Here is an 18,424-nt window from a genome sequence, read left to right as displayed (position 1 = left end):
CTCAGTTCCACCAGCTCCAGCGTCCACTTCAGCCTCGACTCCGACCACGTCTACAGAAGGCTTCGTCCTTGGAGTGCTCCGGACTCCACCACCACCTGAAGATCAAGCCTGAGTGTCGACTTAGCACTATGCATTTTCTAGGAACTTTTTGGTAACTTGTTGCCAAAGGGGGAGAAAATGTATAGATCATAGGCTTCGAGAGAGAGTGTTGCTTTTATTCTCTCTTGTTTTATTTGGTGGTTTTTCAAACTTTGTTTGCTTTTGTGTGAGATACTATGTCATTGCTCGCGAGACATTGATGATCATGTGTTTGATCATAAGCTACACTTAATGTTTGCTTAATATTATCATCTTATCTATCTTATGTGATCATTCACTATTCTTGGTGATGAGTGCATGTATTTCATTCTTATCATTTTAAGCGCTCCACCAAGATGTATGTGACATGGAAGAGTAACCCATGACTCTAACTCTTTGTGCATTTGCAGTCCAAAGCAAATTTTAAGTAAGCACAAATTTAGGGGGAGCTCTTACTTGTCACATACTTCTCAAAGCGACGATATATTTCATGCTTATTATCATTTGTCGAAGCTTTGATCTATATGTTGTCATCAATTACCAAAAAGGGGGAGATTGAAAGTGCAACTATCCCTAGGTGGTTTTGGTAATTCATAACAACATATAGCTCATTGAGCTAATGCTATTCCAAGATGACTATTTCAGGAAAGCTCAATGATTGGCATGGCATGGATGTGAAAGTGGAACCCTCAAAATGCTAAGGACAAAGGATTGGCTCAAGCTCAAAAGCTCAAGACTCTTCATTTTATATTTTAGTGATCCAAGATCACATTGAGTCTTTAGGAAAAGCCAATACTATCAAGGAGGGATGAGGTGTTGCTTAATGAGCCTCTTGCTTCATGTGCTTAGTGATATGCTCCAAAACCCTCAACTACTTTCCCATATCCACATATGACCTAAACCCTAAGCCAAACTCGGTCCTACCGATTCTTTCTATCCGGCGCCACCGAGTTTCACTTGTCATAAGCCACTGCCAAACCCTAGCAATTCGGTTCTACCGATAGGGATCTCGGTCTCACCGAGATGGGATTGCAAACTCTCTGTTTCCCTTTCGTAACTTTTCGGTCTCACCGAAAGAGCGAATCAGTCCCACCGAGATTGCAGTGTAAACTCTTTGTTTCCCTTTCGTAACTTTTCGGTCTCACCGAGTTTACCTGACCAACTCTCTGGTTAGCTTATTACCAAACTCGGTCTCACCGAGTTTGTGTAATCGGTCTCACCGAGATTACGTTATGCCCAAACCCTAACCATATCGGTCCTACCGAGTTGCATGTCAGTCCCATCGAAAATCTCTAACGGTCACTAGGTTTACCTTTTCGGTCCGACCGAGTTTGTTGATTCGGTCCCACCGAGATTGGAAAACTGTGTGTAACGGTTGGATTTTGTGTGGAGGCTATATATACCCCTCCACCTCCTCTTCATTCGTGGAGAGAGCCATCAGAACACATACACAATTCCAACTCATATGTTCTGAGAGAGAACCACCTACTCATGTGTTGAGACCAAGATATTCCATTCCTACCATATGAATCTTGATCTCTAGCCTTCCCCAAGTTGCTTTCCACTCAAATCTTCTTTTCACAAAATCCAAATCCTATGAGAGAGAGTTGAGTGTTGGGGAGACTATCATTTGAAGCACAAGAGCAAGGAGTTCATCATCAACACACCATTTGTTACTTCTTGGAGAGTGGTGTCTCCTAGATTGGCTAGGTGTTACTTGGGAGCCTCCGACAAGATTGTGGAGTTGAACCAAGGAGTTTGTAAGGGCAAGGAGATCGCCTACTTCGTGAAGATCTACCGCTAGTGAGGCAAGTCCTTCGTGGGCGATGGCCATGGTGGGATAGACAAGGTTGCTACTTCGTGGACCCTTTGTGGGTGGTTGCTTCTTCGTGGACCCTTCGTGGGTGGAGCCCTCCGTGGACTCGCGCAACCATTACCCTTCGTGGGTGGAGCCCTCCATGGACTCGCGCAACCGTTACCCTTCGTGGGTTGAAGTCTCCATCAACGTGGATGTAGGATAGCACCACCTATCCGAACCACGGGAAAAACATCCGTGTCTCCAATTGCGTTTGAATTCTCCAAACCCTTCCCTTTTACATTCTTGCAAGTTGCATGCTTTACTTTCCGCTGCCAATATACTCTTTGCATGCTTGCTTGAATTGTGTGATGATTCTTGACTTGTCCTACAATAGCTAAAATCTGCCAAGAACTAAAATTGGGAAAAGGTTAAGTTTTTATTTGGTCAAGTAGTCTAATCACCCCCCTCTAGACATACTTTCGATCTTACAGCTGATGCTCAGATGGCAGTGGTGGAGCTGCAAGAGTACCAGAAGACTGCAGACCCGGGTGATTTGTTGCGAGCCAAGAAGCCCGCTACAGAATCAGCTTTTCAGTCGTCTGGTGAAACGAAGCCGGTTCACATTCACCCGACCGATCCCAGTGCTGCTCCGACTCATATCTTAACAACACTCGACTCCAAATAGGAAGAAGCACTCATCCAGTTTCTCCGTGAGAACTGGGACATCTTCGCATGGAAGCCTTCTGACATGCCGGGTGTTCCCATGGGGCTGGCTGAGCACCGCCTACGAGTCGACTCGAAAGTGAAACCCGTCAAAGAACATCTCCGACGGTCCGCCGTCCAGAAGAGAAAATCTATTGGTGAGGAGGTGGCTCGGCTCTTAGCAGCGGAGTTCATCTGAGAGATTTACCACTCTGAGTGGCTCGCCAACGTTGTCATGGTCCCCAAGAAGGACAAGTCACTTCGCATGTGCATTGACTTTAAACATATCAATCGGGCCTGCCCGAAAGATCATTTTCCTCTCCCCCGCATCGACCAGATAGTCGACTCGACTGCGGGATGTGAGCGACTGTCTTTTTTAGACGCCTATTCCGGGTACCATCAGATCCGTCTGTATGGACCTGACGATATCAAAACAGCTTTCATCACTCCATTCGGGTGCTTCTATTACGTTACCATGCCATTCGGCCTCAAGAATGCCGGAGCCACATTCATGAGGATGATTCAGAAGTGTTTGCTCACTCAAATCAGTCAGAATGTGGAAGCTTACATGGATGATATTATGGTCAAGTCACGGAAGGGTTCCGACCTGCTGACTGACCTTGCTGAAACCTTTGCCAACCTCAGGAGGTATGATATCAAGCTTAATCCATCAAAGTGCACATTCGAAGTTCCTGACGGAAAGTTACTCGGTTTTCTCGTTTCCGAACGAGGAATCGACGCCAATCCAGAAAAAGTCGGTACTATACTCCGGATGAAACGTCCCGTGCGAGTGCACGACGTCCAGAAGCTCATTGGTTGCTTGGCCGCTTTAAGTCGATTCATTTCTCGTCTCGGTGAAAAGGCATTGCCTCTTTACCGATTGATGAAGAAGTCAGACAAGTTCGAGTGGACTCCTGAAGCTGATGCAGCGTTTGCAGAGCTCAAAGCTCTGCTCTCCACCCAGCCGGTGCTTGCTGCTCCAATCAGCAAAGATCCTTCACTGCTTTACATCACAGCCACAGGACAAGTCGTCAGTATGGTACTTACGGTCGAGTGGGAAGAAGAAGGAAAAGCCTTCAAAGTTCAGCGCCCAGTATCTTATGTTTCTGAAGTTTTGACCCCGTCGAAGCAAAGATATCCTCATTATCAGAAGCTTGTATATGGGATTTATATGACCACAAAGAAGGTTGCTCACTACTTCTCTGATCATTCCATTACGGTCGTCAGCGATGCTCCATTGTCAGAGATCCTGCACAACAGAGATGCAACTGGTCGAGTGGAAAAATGGGCGATTGAACTCCTTCATCTAGATATCAAGTTTGAGGCAAAGAAAGCTATCAAGTCCCAAGCAATAGCAGATTTCGTCGCCGAGTGGATTGAACAACAACTGCCGACTCAGGTTCACTCGGAGCATTGGACCATGTTCTTCGACGGTTCCAAAATGCTGAATGGTTCCGGTGCCGGAGTAGTATTGGTCTCCCCCCGAGGAGATAAGCTCAGATATGTTCTTCAAATCCACTTTGATTCCTCCAATAACGAAGCAGAATACGAAGCACTTTTATATGGGTTGCGCATGGCCATTTCACTCGGCGTCCGTCGCCTCATGGTCTATGGCGACTCGGATTTGGTGGTTAATCAAGTGATGAAAGAGTGGGACGTCAGAAGTCCGGCCATGACTGGTTATTGCAATGCAGTGAGAAAGCTGGAGAAGAAATTCGAGGGGTTAGAACTTCATCACATACCCCGACTGAAAAATCAAGCAGCTGATGATTTGGCGAAAATAGGTTCCAAAAGAGAAGCCATTCCCAGCAATGTGTTTTTGGAACACATCCACACACCATCAGTTCAGGAGGATCCCTTCACTGAAGAAGCCCCGCAGCAAAAAAGTGCCACTGATCCGATTGAAGTTGAAGTTCCAGCTGCGGTCGACCTGATCATGGAAGTTTTGGTCATCACTCCCGACTGGACGGTACCGTACATCGCGTACATCCTAAGGAAAGAACTCCCAGAGGACGAAGAAGAGGCTCGACAGATCATCCGTCGATCCAAGGCCTTTACAGTCATAAAGGGACAGTTGTATAGAGAAAGCGCGACTGGAGTCAGTCAGAAGTGTATAACACCAGAAGAAGGTCAGATAATCCTTGATGATATCCACTCGGGGACCTGTGGTCATCATGCGTCCTCTCGGACCATTGTGGCTAAAGCATACCGAGCGGGATTCTACTGGCCAAGAGCGAATGAAATGGCGAAAGAGATAGTCGACAAATGTGAAGGATGTCAGTTTTACTCCAATATGTCGCACAAACCCGCGTCAGCCCTGAAAACCATTCCACTCGTCTGGCCCTTCGCTGTTTGGGGACTGGACATGGTTGGACCACTGAGAACGGGTAGGAGCTGCTTCACTCATGTGCTAGTAGCAGTCGACAAGTTCACCAAATGGATTGAAGCTAAGCCTATCAAGAATCTTGATGCTTGCACTGCTATCAGTTTCATCAGAGAGTTGATATTCAGATATGGAGTTCCGCACAACATCATCACTGACAATGGGTCAAACTTCGATTCTGACAAATTCAGAGCCTTTTGCGCCTCTCAAGGCACACGAGTCGACTACGCTTCAGTCGCTCACCCCAAGTCGAGTGGACAAGCGGAAAGAGCAAACGGCTTAATTCTCAAAGGACTGAAACCCCGACTGATGCGCGATCTCAAGCACGCAGCAGGTACATGGGTCGACGAGCTTCCATCAGTTCTTTGGGGATTGAGGACAACCCCGAACCGATCGACTGGAAGAACCCCATTCTTTCTGGTCTACGGAGCCGAAGCAGTTTTGCCGAGTGACCTGCTTCACAACGCACCCCGAGTCGAGCTCTACTCTGAAGATGGAGCAGAACAAGCCCGGCAGGACGCAGTCGACCTCCTGGAAGAAGAAAGAGAAATGGCCATGATCCGATCGACCATCTATCAGCAGGACTTGCGTCGATTCCATGCTAGAAATGTGAAGAGTCGAGCCTTCCAAGAAGGAGACTTGGTCCTCCGAGTGGATCAACAGAAACCACACAAACTCGCTCCTACTTGGGAAGGTCCCTTCATATTCACCAGAGTCCTCCACAATGGAGCGTACCACCTTTATAATGTCGATCACCAGATTGATGAGCCACGAGCCTGGAATGCGGAGCTGCTCCGCCCCTTTTATACTTGAATTCTCACTCGGATGAGATGTAATAAGAAAAACTTCTGTAGTTTATTTATCAAAGACAAGAGCGTTATAATTTTCCCAGTGATTGTTATTGTTTTTGTTTGCGTGAGAAATCCCCCAGTGGGTGGCTTAGCTGCGAATCCGTTTCGCCTAAGTTTGTAAAAATAATTTCCTACCGAGTGATGAGCCAGCCTCCCACTCGGGGGCTTAGCTGCAGTCCAGTACTCGCCTAAGTATTTGAAAATCCTACCGAGTGGGGAGCCAGCCTCCCACTCGGGGGCTTAGCTGCAGTCCAGTACTCGCCTAAGTTTGAAAAATCCTACCGAGTGGAGAGCGACCCTCCCACTCGGGGGCTTAGCTGCAGTCCAGTACTCGCCTAAGTTTGAAAAATCCTACCGAGTGGAGAGCGACCCTCCCACTCGGGGGCTTAGTTGCAGTCCAGTACTCGCCTAAGTATTTGAAAATCCTACCGGCCTCCCACTCGGGGGCTTAGCTGCAGTTCAGTACTCGCCTAAGTTTGAAAAATCCTACCGAGTGGAGAGTGACCCTCCCACTCGGGGGCTTAGCTGCAGTCCAGTACTCGCCTAAGTTTGAAAAATCCTACCGAGTGGGGAGCCAGCCTCCCACTCGGGGGCTTAGCTGCAGTCCAGTACTCGCCTAAGTTTGAAAAATCCTACCGAGTGGAGAGCGACCCTCCCACTCGGGGGCTTAGCTGCAGTCCAGTACTCGCCTAAGTTTGAAAAATCCTACCGAGTGGAGAGCGACCCTCCCACTCGGAGGCTAAGCTGCAGTCCAGTACTCGCCTAAGTACGAAACATATCCCAATCCGCAAGGACGACGAGGTGCAGGTCGACTGCCACCTTCTCCTTCGGAGCTTCTCCACAAATACAACGTGCGCTCCATCCCAATCCGCAAGGACGACGAGGTGCAGGTCGACTGCCACCTTCTCCTTCGGAGCTTCGCCACAAATACAACATGCGCTCCATCCCAATCCGCAAGGACGACGAGGTGCAGGTCGACTGCCACCTTCTCCTTCGGAGCTTCACCACAAATACAACGTGCGCTCCATCCCAATCCGCAAGGACGACGAGGTGCAGGTCGACTGCCACCATCTCCTTCGGAGCTTCGCCACAAACACAACGTGCGCTCCATCCCGACCCGCAAGGACGATGAGGTGCAGGTCGACTGCTACCTTCTCCTTCGGAGCTGCACCACAAATACAAAAGTTGTCTCGAGTGAAGAACGAGTTCCACTCGACGGAGAATTCGTGAAGATATTCAACGATAAACCAAGTTTAGATAAATCCTAAAGGTTCCAGACCGCAGATCGAAGTGCTCGGGCATTCAGCCCGAAAGAGTTTAACGGTTACAAAAACCACTCGGCATTCCGAGGCAAATTTAAGGTGGGGCATAATGTTGGAAATATGCCCTAGAGGCAATAATAAAAGCATTATTATTATATTTCCTTGTTCATGATAATTGTCTTTATTCATGCTATAATTGTGTTATCCGGAAATCGTAATACATGTGTGAATAACAGACACCAACATGTCCCTAGTGAGCCTCTAGTTGACTAGCTCGTTGATCAATAGATAGTCATGGTTTCCTGACTATGGACATTGGATGTCATTGGTAACGAGATCACATCATTAGGAGAATGATGTGATGGACAAGACCCAATCCTAAACATAGCACAAGATCGTATAGTTCGTTTGCTAGAGTTTTCCAATGTCAAAGTATCCTTTCCTTAGACCATGAGATCGTGTAACTCCCGGATACCGTAGGAGTGCTTTGGGTATGCCAAACGTCACAACGTAACTGGGTGACTATGAAGGTAGACTACGGGTATCTCCGAAAGTGTCTGTTGGGTTGACATGGATCAAGACTGGGATTTGTCACTCCGTATGACGGAGAGGTATCGCTGGGCCCACTCGGTAATGCATTATCATAATGAGCTCAAAGTGACCAAGTGTCTGGTCACGGGATCATGCATTATGGTACGAGTAAAGTGACTTGCCGGTAACGAGATTGAACGAGGTATTGGGATACCGACGATCGAATCTTGGGCAAGTAACATATCGATTGACAAAGGGAATTGCATACGGGGTTGATTGAATCCTCGACATCGTGGTTCATCCGATGAAATCATCGTGGAGCATGTGGGAGCCAACATGGGTATCCAGATCCCGCTGTTGGTTATTGACTGGAGAGTCGTCTCGGTCATGTCTGCTTGTCTCCCGAACCCGTAGGGTCTACACACTTAAGGTTCGGTGACGCTAGGGTTGTGAAGATATGTATATGCAGAAACCTGAATGTTGTTCGGAGTCCCGGATGAGATCCCGGACGTCACGAGGAGTTCCGGAATGGTCCGGAGGTAAAGAATTATATATAGGAAGTGCTGTTTCGGGCATCGGGACAAGTTTCGGGGTTATCGGTATTGTACCGGGACCACCGGAAGGGTCCCGGGGGTCCACCGGGTGGGGCCACCTATCTCGGAGGGCCCCATGGGCTGAAATAGGATGGAACCCAGCCCATAGTGGGCTGGGGCGCCAGCCCCTATAGGCCCATGCGCCTAGGGTTCCACCATGGAAGAGTCCATGTGGTGGAAGGCACCCCTAGGTGCCTTGGGGGGGAGGGAATCCTCCCCTTGGCCGCCGCCCCCCCTAGTAGATCTCATCTACTAGGGCCGGCGCCCCCCCCATGGCACCCCTATATATAGTGGGGGGGAGAGGAGGGATTTCACACCAGCCCCTGGCGCCTCCCTCTCTCCCCGTTACGTCTCCTTTTCGTAGTATAGGCGAAGCCCTGCTTCTGTGACGCCCTGCATCCACCACCACGCCGTCGTGCTGCTGGATCTTCATCAACCTCTCCTCCCCCTTGCTGGATCAAGAAGGAGGAGACGTCTCCCGTCCCGTACGTGTGTTGAACGCGGAGGTGCCGTCCGTTCGGCGCTGGTCATCGGTGATTTGGATCACGTCGAGTACGACTACATCATCACCGTTCTTTTGAACGCTTCCGTGCGCCATCTACAAAGGTATGTAGATGCATTAGATGACTCGTTGCTAGATGAACTCCTAGATGATCTTGGTGAAACGAGTAGGAAATTTTTTGTTTTCTGCAACGTTCCCCAACACATAAAAGTTTGTTCACTCCGCAGGAGGAGGACTGGCAGGCTCGACGAACTCGTCCAGGTCGACGCCGTCGACGATCCAAGTGGCTGCAGCAATAAAAGTCTCCATAAAAGATCGGAAGTCATGCCTCTGGGTCTTGGTGACCTTGATTGCTGCCAGCTTATCTTGTCGCACCTCCTTGCAGTGGACACGAACCAAAGACAGAGCCACATCAGCACCACACCGGGCAGAAGATTTCTTCCACTCCTGCACTCGACCAGGGATCTTGTTAAGTCGAGTCATCAGAGACTCGAGATCATTCTGGAGCGTGGCCCCTGGCCAAAGTGCCGTGTCGATCCGTGACGTGGCGACCTTCAGTCGAGCCAAGTAGTCCACAACACCGTCGATGTGGGATTCCAGTCGGAGCAGATTCATGGCAGTTTCATCTTTCACGGGAGAGTTGACGGGGTCCAAACCTGGCTCAATCCGCCCAGTCTCCTCCTCGAAGTTCTGGCAAAACTCTGCATTCACGATCCAAGGATAAGTCAATTTTCGCATGCTGAGTCGACAAAAAAAACATCAGTCGGAACAAAATGTATACCTTCAAGCTTGATGAACAACTTCTTGGCAAGGCTCCTCAGATAACTCTCCAGATCGTCCCTCCTGCGAGCGATGCCTTCCATCTTCTTGTACAGGTTGACATTGTTTTTCTTCAAGCGCGTGCACTCCTTGTTGGCTTCGTTCAGGGCAGATTTCATCTTGGCGTTCTCTTCTTCCAATTGGCCGACTGAAGCCAGTTTCTGTTCAGCCAGAGTGGTTCTGTCGTCAGCTTTCTTTTGAGCAGCAGCCAAATCCTGATCTTTCTTCGCCAGAGCTTCGTTCAGTTTTTCTGCAAAGAAATGGTGCTTGATTCAGAAAGAGCAGAAGGGTACTCAAGCCTAAGACAAACCAGTCGGCAAGCTCGTCTTACCATTGGCGTCGTCCTTGGCCTTTTACAGCTCTGTCTTGGCCAATTCCAAGTCAAGGTTTAGCTGGATCTGCTGTTTCTCCAAGTCAGCAAAGCGAGCTCCAAGATCACAAGATTTCTGCAAACAGGGAGGGGAAGTTATTTTACAGCAAAAAACGACAAAGACAATCAATACTAAAACTACGGTCGACTGCCCGCAGTCCACCATAGTCTCGGGGACTACATCTAGTGGGTGCACTTTGCGTGCCCCCACCGGTTCGGTTTACGCTCGACACGGCCAGACCAGATCGAGCGAAAGAATCAAAATACAAAGATTACAGTCGACTGCCAGCAGTCCATCGTAGTCTCGGGGACTACACCCAGTGGGTGCACTCAGTGTGCCCCCACTAGTCCAAAAATTCAATCGACGCACCCAGTGGGTGTACAGATGCAAAGATTTTCGGAAAGAGAGTCTCCAGATAGCATATCCTAACAGAACAAGCGGTGACCAGCTAACCTGAACATTGCTTTGGAGAGCCGAGCTGGCGTCATAGGCGGCCTGACTGGCGTCCCGCACCATCTTCACCTTCTCCATCATAATGCCCGCCTGGCGTATGGCTTCCTTGGCAGCATTCACTTCGTCCTCTGGGACATGATGGATCGCAAAAACTGAAGGTGGGTCGGCAGGAGCTTGAGCAGTCGACGAAGAAGGCAGGGCGCTCGACAATGGTACGGCGAAGGTAACATAACCCCGATTGGCATCACCAGCGTCCTGAACGACTGGTTCCGCCATCGTCGTCGACTGTGGCACCTTGCTTGCAGGAGCTTTCCTATTTTTCCTCGTCAAAGGCCTCTCAGGCTCTTCATCATCATCATCATCATCGGGGAGGTCAATAATGTTAGGAGCTGTTCAAAGATCAATCCCCAAAATCACATCACCCAATGGTACACATTGTAGTTGAGTCAACCAAATAAAGACAATGACAGAAATCATACCCAGATTGGAAGTGACTGCATCCTCCATTACCTCATCCTCATCTCTGTAAGGTGAGGTCCCGGAAGTAGCAGCGCTGCCAGTTCCAAAGTTCGTCTGGTTAAATCAAGAAAAAATAAACAGCACGGAGCGTCGAGTGAATACAAAGGGAGACACTCACGTAGAAGCGACGGGGATGTCAATCTTAATCTTCGGCAACGCCTTCCGAGGCTTCTGCTCTGCAACTTTGAGATGCTTTGACACTTTTTTTAGTTGGGGTTGGTGAAGATGTCCGAGGACGCTTTGAAGACTGACCAGTCTGAGCAATCGCCTTTTCACGGGTGCTCGGTCGTTCTTGGTCAAGCTTGGATCGCCTCTCCCTGCGAGGAGGCGACTCGACTTCTTCTTCGTCACTTGAGTCGTCGCTTTCTTCGTCCTCTTCTCCGCCAAAATGCCATTCGCCACTGTCACCGCCGCTCGCCTCTCCTTCCAGATCTTGCTCTTGCTCTCCGTTGGGCACTGAGTACATTTCGATAAGGGCCTGAAAGAAAGCAGGAAGAATAAAGTCACTCGACGCAGTATAGACAGCTGCACGAGTGAATTCAGATTATAATCAAAAGCTCAGAATCGGACCTTTTCTGGTTCGTGGGACTGGTCGAATGCAGGAACTCTCCTAGCTCCCCTGGGGTTGTCCTTGTTTCCGGTGATGCCCGACAGCCACCCCTCCAGTGTGTCGTCATCGACCTCCTCCGGGTGAATCCGAGTGGTGTCGTCAAGACCCGAATACATCCACATCGGATGGTCTCGAGCTTGAAGAGGCTGGATGCGCCGCCGAAGGAAAACCTCCAAGAGATCCATACCAGTGACCCCGTCACGGATAAGCTGGACCACTCGTTCGACCAGCACCCTAACTTGTGCCTTCTCCTCCGGGAGCACCTTCAAAGAGGAGGGTTTCCTCACTCGGTCCATGGTAAAAGGAGGGAGGCCAGTCGACTGCCCTGGCGTCGGCTGGTCTTTGCAGTAAAACCAGGTCGACTGCCATCCGCGGACCGAGTCGGGAAGAATCATGGCCGGAAAGGAACTTTTCCCTCTCATCTGAACACCAAGACCCCCACACATCTGAATCACTTGTGTTCTCTCGTCACTCGGATTGGCCTTTTTCACCGTCTGAGAACGACAGGTGAAAATGTGCTTGAAAAGACCCCAGTGAGGCCGACAACCCAAGAAATTCTCGCACAAAGACACGAAAGCAGCGAGATACACGATTGTGTTGGGAGTGAAGTGGTGGAGTTGTGCCCCAAAGAAATTCAAAAATCCCTGAAAGAAAGGGTGAGGAGGCAAGGAAAATCCACGGTCGACGTGGGTGGCAAGGAGAACGCGCTCACCCTCCGAGGTTGCGGCTCGGATTCCTTCCCCGGAAGCCGCGCCGATCCATGGGGGATCGGTCCTCCGTCGGCTAGGTCGTCGAGGTCTTCTTGGCGGATCGCCGAGCGGATCCAGTCGCCCTGGATCCAGCCCTTCGGCAGGTCGGCTCGTGAGGAAGATCCACCCCGACTGGTCGCCTTCCCCTTCGCCTTTGCCGTCGCCTTCTTCGCCCGCTCCAGAGCCGCCGTCTTCTCCTTCCCCATCGTCACCGGCGAGACGCGTACGGAGCGGCGGCGCTGGGGCGAGAGCGAGTGCGACGAAGAAGCCTGAAGAGGAGAAGAGGAAATGAGAACGCACTGTTCAAGAAACCCCAGTCCGACGCCTTATATGAGGTCGCTTCCGAGTGGCTGACTGGTAGGCCCGGACGATCCTATCAAATCCCGTAAGAATCGCGCGCGCGATACCTGGCGAAAAAGGTGGCACGGAGATCGAGGCGGCTCCGCCCTATCCCATCTGATTACTGCGGCCTCCCCCGTCCCGCACGCTTCCCAAAATTCGAATCCCGCAAAATCTGCGGGCAGCAGAACAACTTGTCAGACGGAAAATCTCCTCCACACCGTCACTCGGAGCTTTTGAAGTAAAGAAACTCACTCGACAAAAAACTAAGAATGGATCAAGGCGACTGAAAAGGAAGTTGCTGTCATCACTCAGGTTCATTGATCCAAAACAAGATATGCTCATGGCATGAAAAATGAGTCGGAGAAGTTCTCAACTCCTTCCTCACTCAAACCTCGATCCATTCGGGGGCTAATGATGAAGCTATGTACCTAGGGTAGGGTCATGGACCTGTCCTAACTGCCCTACCCAAGGACATCTCTAGAAGAAATCACCTTTCAATCGACTTGGAGGTGTTCCACTCGACAGACTCGAAGACACTCGACCAAGAAGCAATCACTCGACCAAGATCCAACCACTCGACGGCCAGGAGACCTAAAGTCACTCCGCACGCTAACGGTCGGTCATTAAGTAGCTTTTATGGTCATCATAGCACTTTATTAGGGGCGTTACCAGTAACGCCCGACCTTAATGTATTTGAAACCCTGCATAACTGAGGGCCGGAGGGGTCTGGCGAACTCTATATAAGCCACCCCCCTCCTCAGTGTAAAGGGTTCGCACCCCTGTAATTCATACACACATAATCCAGTCGACCGCCTCCGGGCTCCGAGACGTAGGGCTATTACTTCCTCCGAGAAGGGCCTGAACTCGTAAACCTCATGTGCTTACAACTATTCCATAGCTAAGATCTTGCCTCTCCATACCTACCCCCCTACATTACTGTCAGACTTAGAACCACGACAGCCACCACAATATCTTCATCATCCGACGACGAATCGTTCGATGAACAAAGAAAGTGATGGAAGAAACACTCGTCTCCACTGTCCATACCTTCGTGGGCAAAATGCCGAACACCTTGCGGGCGTGGTGGCGAAGAGGCCGCGATGATCACCTCGACACAGTAGGGGTGGTTGCCGGCCGGCTACTTGCCGCTGTGGAGTTCTCGTCGGGAGCTGCCGAGGACGCCGTGCTGCGTCGCCGGCGGTTCTGTCCCCTCTGCGGCCAGCAAAGACATCGACGGCAAACTCCGATCGACGGCCAAAACTACGGCCACAGCACGGGCGTGGTGGCGGCCATGTCGAGAAGTGGTTTGGTAGGGACGGCCGGAGGCTGCGCGGTGAGGAGGCGGCCGGAGAATAGCGGCGGCGCCGGCGGCGGGGCGGGGCGAGAGAGAGAGGGTGGAAGCGTTGGGAGCGGAGGGACTGCTAGTGTCCCCGACAGGCGGGCCAGGGGGGGTGGACAAGGGCGTCCGTTTCACCCCAAACCGAGCGCAAGTTTGGACCGGGGATGGGTCAAAAATGAACGGAATCCGGATATTTGTCCGTTTAAGGCCGTGCGCTGGGCTACGCTATTCGTCCGTTTTACTCCAAACGGTCGGAGGCGGACAGGATAGCATCGCGCGGTGGAGTTGGCTTTATAAACCAACATGCCCGTCCTTCGTCCGGCCGGTTCCTGTCCTGTCCTTCTGTACGTGGCGGCAGCAACTATACGGCTCCGGCCACTACCGGCATTGTACATGGGACCGGGCTAATTAGGCCAACCATGCTTAATAATGGCTATCAAAAGGTGACGCCGGGCAGCTTAGTGGTCGAGTAAACAAAACAAAGTTGCCAACATAATTTAAGCTGGATGTTAGTTTTCGCGTGTGCAATCAGGCGTCAGTGCAGTACATTTCTTGTTGGTAATTAGCCGTTCAAATACAAGTCAACCAACCTACATATTGGTGTCTTGCAATTGCAAAGATGCAGAGACGCCTTTTGCTTGCACCAAGCGACCAGCACATCAGTCCATAAGGGCAGGAGATGATCGACCTCAAAAGGTATGCTCTACACTCGTAGAAAAAAAAGGTTTGTCTATTGTCCTATAGTACCTCAGCATCTGCACGTATATACTGTTTCTCCATGTACCTGAAATACCAGACGGTGTCATGGCGCACTGAAACTTTATTGTTTATGTAACCGCAAAAAATATGTATTGCCTTTTTATTCTTGTGAATAATGCAATAGGGGTAAAATCACCTTTTCACATGTCAATTAATACCATTAGTATTCAAAATGGATGAAAGTGTCACAAAGGGAACAAAATTTAGATTTGGTGCTATATAAGGAAGGAAAAGTTTTTTAGTGTCAAATAAGGAAACAACATTTAAAATAATGCTATATAAGGAATTCTTTCATAGGTAAAAGATGACATGCGAACCATTGGATAGCTCAGGTTTCCAGACTGTTATGTACTCCTTTCGTAAACTAATATAAGATCTTTTTAGTCACTGATATTAGTGTGTTTTTTTGAAAGGATATTAGTGTTTTCAGGGGTACATAAAAAAGCTACTCCCTTCATTTCACAATGTAATGCTTTCTCTATTCTCGTGCTTCAACTTTGACAGTAAATTTAAGTATAAAAACCGATTGTGGCGGGAGCAAAAATTATATCAGTGAATTCGTATTCGAAAGAAGTTTTTAATTATATAGTTTTTTCTCCCATCGCAGTTGGTCTCGTTGATTAAATTTATGGTCAAAATTGGATATCGAAAAAAGCGAGCGCACTATATTTTAAAATGGAGGGAGTACTGAGATCCATGGTTGTTGAGTCAAGCGGTGGGGGGAACGCGAGTACGAGAGGTGGGCGTGGGCCGTAGCCAAGTGGCCGGCGTTGGGCTCGCCGTCGCAGGGCGGCAGAGATAAGCGCCAACGTGGATGCTCTTGGGCAGTGAGCCGGTGGCTCGTCGTCCTGCCCATTGCCCAGCAAAGCAACGCATGGCGTGAAAAATGTATGGCAGCAGCGCCAGCGTCGGCGTGCCACTCATCGTCAGCTGCTCTGACATGGCATGCGCTCTGCACTGGTCGTCGTCTAGTCCATGCGGGTCCGTTAAAGCTGGAGTAATTTACAGGCCGAAGCTCTGCTCCCAAAGGCCAAAGCAGTGTGTGCTTCCGAGGAAAGAAGCGTCGTTGCGTCCCCGTTTCGGGGGCTTTCCGTCCGCAGACACTTGACTAGACCGGAGAGTCGCGTTGAATCCCGTTTTGGGGCTTTGGTTGCCCGCCAAACTCCCAAACAGTAGCATCGGAGCAACATGCTCGTCTACACATCGCACATCCATGCTTCTGTTCAGAGCCTGCAACATCGGTCATGCATGTGTCCCTGCGGCCTGCCTCCGCCTTTAATCTGTGTGAGGTGGGCTGACACCTTCACAGGCCGGGGTGGCACTGGCATGGCATGGCAGCCTACCATGGCCGCCGTCGTCGTGGCCGGGGCGGCCGGGCAGGGGCACAGCCATACCTCTCCTCACTGTCTCATGCGAGCATCTACGACCAAACCCTTCAAATACTCTATCTAATCACTTTTTTACCACCCAAACAGGACACCTTATATCGGCTCTATATGTCCGGGCTGACCGTCATCTCTTCATACTTAAACTTATATGTGGAGTGCATATAGGGACGTCACAACGCGACATGTCTGCCACGCGGACCCGACCGGACAGACTCATCCCAAATTCGCTCCAAATTGACTAAGTCCGAGCCGTCCTCCTCCTCCACCCTGCCTCCCCATCCGCGCCGCCGTCCTCGTCCACCATCGTAGACGTCCTCGCCGAGCACCCCTTCCCCACGCACCTTCAACATAGATGATTGATGAGGACATCACTATTACGGTTACATCCACAACCCCTTCTGCTACACATACTGGACTGTAGACAGGGAAGTTCGCAATACAGTAGACGTTGTATTGATGGGGTGCTGGTGCATGTATATATAATTACAAGGAAATGCCTCTACCTCAATACACTATGAACTCCACAACCCCTTCTGCTACACAGCAGAACGGCCGCGCCGAGCGCATTCTCCGCATTCTTAATGACTGCGTTCGCACGCACGTTGTTAACTAAAAGAGTGGCGGTGGCGAGGGCACCGGGTCAAAACCGAGCGGGCACGTTAGAGTGAAAGAGTAACGTGCGAACGCAGTCATTAAGAGTGCGGAGAATGCGCTCGGCGCGGCCGTTCTGCTGTGAAGTGTAGGGGCAAGTCAGACGGAAGGTGGTGCTGTGAGAGGCGAGAAGTGTGCGAAGAGCGACGTTGTCAAACTCTTTTCCGTTATCAGTTTGGAGTGCAAGTATGGGGCGACCGAACTGGGTGGTGACATAGGAATAAAAGGCGGTGAGTGTGGCTAAATCATCGGATTTACGACGAAGAGGAGAAGTCCACACATAATGAGAATAATAATCTAAAATCACCAAGTAGTATAGATAGCCCGTGTTACTCGCAACGGGAGACGTCCAAACATCACTATGAAGCAACCGAAACGGAAAAGTGGAAACTGAAGTAGATGCACTAAAGGGAAGACGAACATGCTTGCCCAAACGACAAGCCTCACAAGTATGCTCGTCGAGCTTATTACATGAGAAAGAAAAACTCCTAAGAATCTGACGCAAAACGGCGGGGTTGGGGTGGCCCAAGCGAGCACGCCAAAGGTCGACGCCGGCGGCGAGGGAGACAGGTGTGGAGGTGGAGGCATCCTTCATAGAAAAACCAACACCGTCAAATTCAACAGTAAGTGGATTCTCACGAGTAAGACGACGAACGGAAACTAAACTAGTGACTAAGTCAGGTGAGAAAAGAACATTAAACATAGTGATAGGGGTGGAATTAGAAGGAAAACTAGTACTACCGACATGAGTGATAGGTAAAGAGGAACCATTGCCAACGGTGATACGAGTGGGTGTGTGAACTGGAATGGAAGAGGATAGGTTATCGGGATGAGCCACCCGAGTCCATGTACCAGTCACCTCCACCGCCGTAGTTGCTCGGCGATGGCGCCGAGTGTAGGGTGGCTAGGAGGGCTGGGTCCCACAGTGCAGGTACCTGCGGCGGCGGCTGGCCTCCATAGGGCAGACTGGATGGAAAAGGCACGCTAGGAGGGGAACAAATAATATGTATGGACGGACATTCTCTCACTGAAGCACACTACACAGTTCTACAGAATTCCGCCTTGGTGGCTCAGTATATGGATGAACACAAGAATTTGCTACGCTCCAAACACCCGGAGCGGTCTGATGACTGGATTACACGTGAACAAACCAGGAGTTTCGCCAGCTGGTTGCAGACACGTACCATGCATGACACCTCTATTGAAGATGACTTGTACTTGCTGTTTCAGTTACCATCTTCGAATATAATGACTTTCAAAAGGTACGAGATAAGTGGTAATACATTTTACACGATCGCCCAAGATAAGAAGAGCACCAACCAAAACAGTGGTGTCCGCTTTGATGCAGAAACCAAGACGGGAAAGGAAATATATTATGGTTATATACAGGACATATGGGAACTTGACTATCGACGTGGTTTGAAGGTTCCTTTGTTTCGGTGCAAATGGGTCAATATGACACGAGGCGGGGTAATGGAAGACCCGTAGTACAGAATGATAACAGTGGATCTCAACAATCTTGCGTATGCAGACGAACCATTCGTCCTAGCCAATGATGTGGCACAGGCTTTCTATGTGAAGGACATGTCTACCAAGCCAAGAAAAAGAAAAGATAAGGAAGCGAATGCATCGTACAATGAGCCAAAGCAGCACATAGTTCTTTCTGGGGAGAGAAATATCGTGGGAGTGGATGACAAGACAGACATGTCAGAAGATTATGAAAA

The sequence above is a fragment of the Triticum urartu genome, chromosome 5, assembly GCF_003073215.2.
Source record: "Triticum urartu cultivar G1812 chromosome 5, Tu2.1, whole genome shotgun sequence".
NCBI lineage: Eukaryota > Viridiplantae > Streptophyta > Magnoliopsida > Poales > Poaceae > Triticum > Triticum urartu.
Note: the sequence above shows the minus strand (reverse complement) of the source record.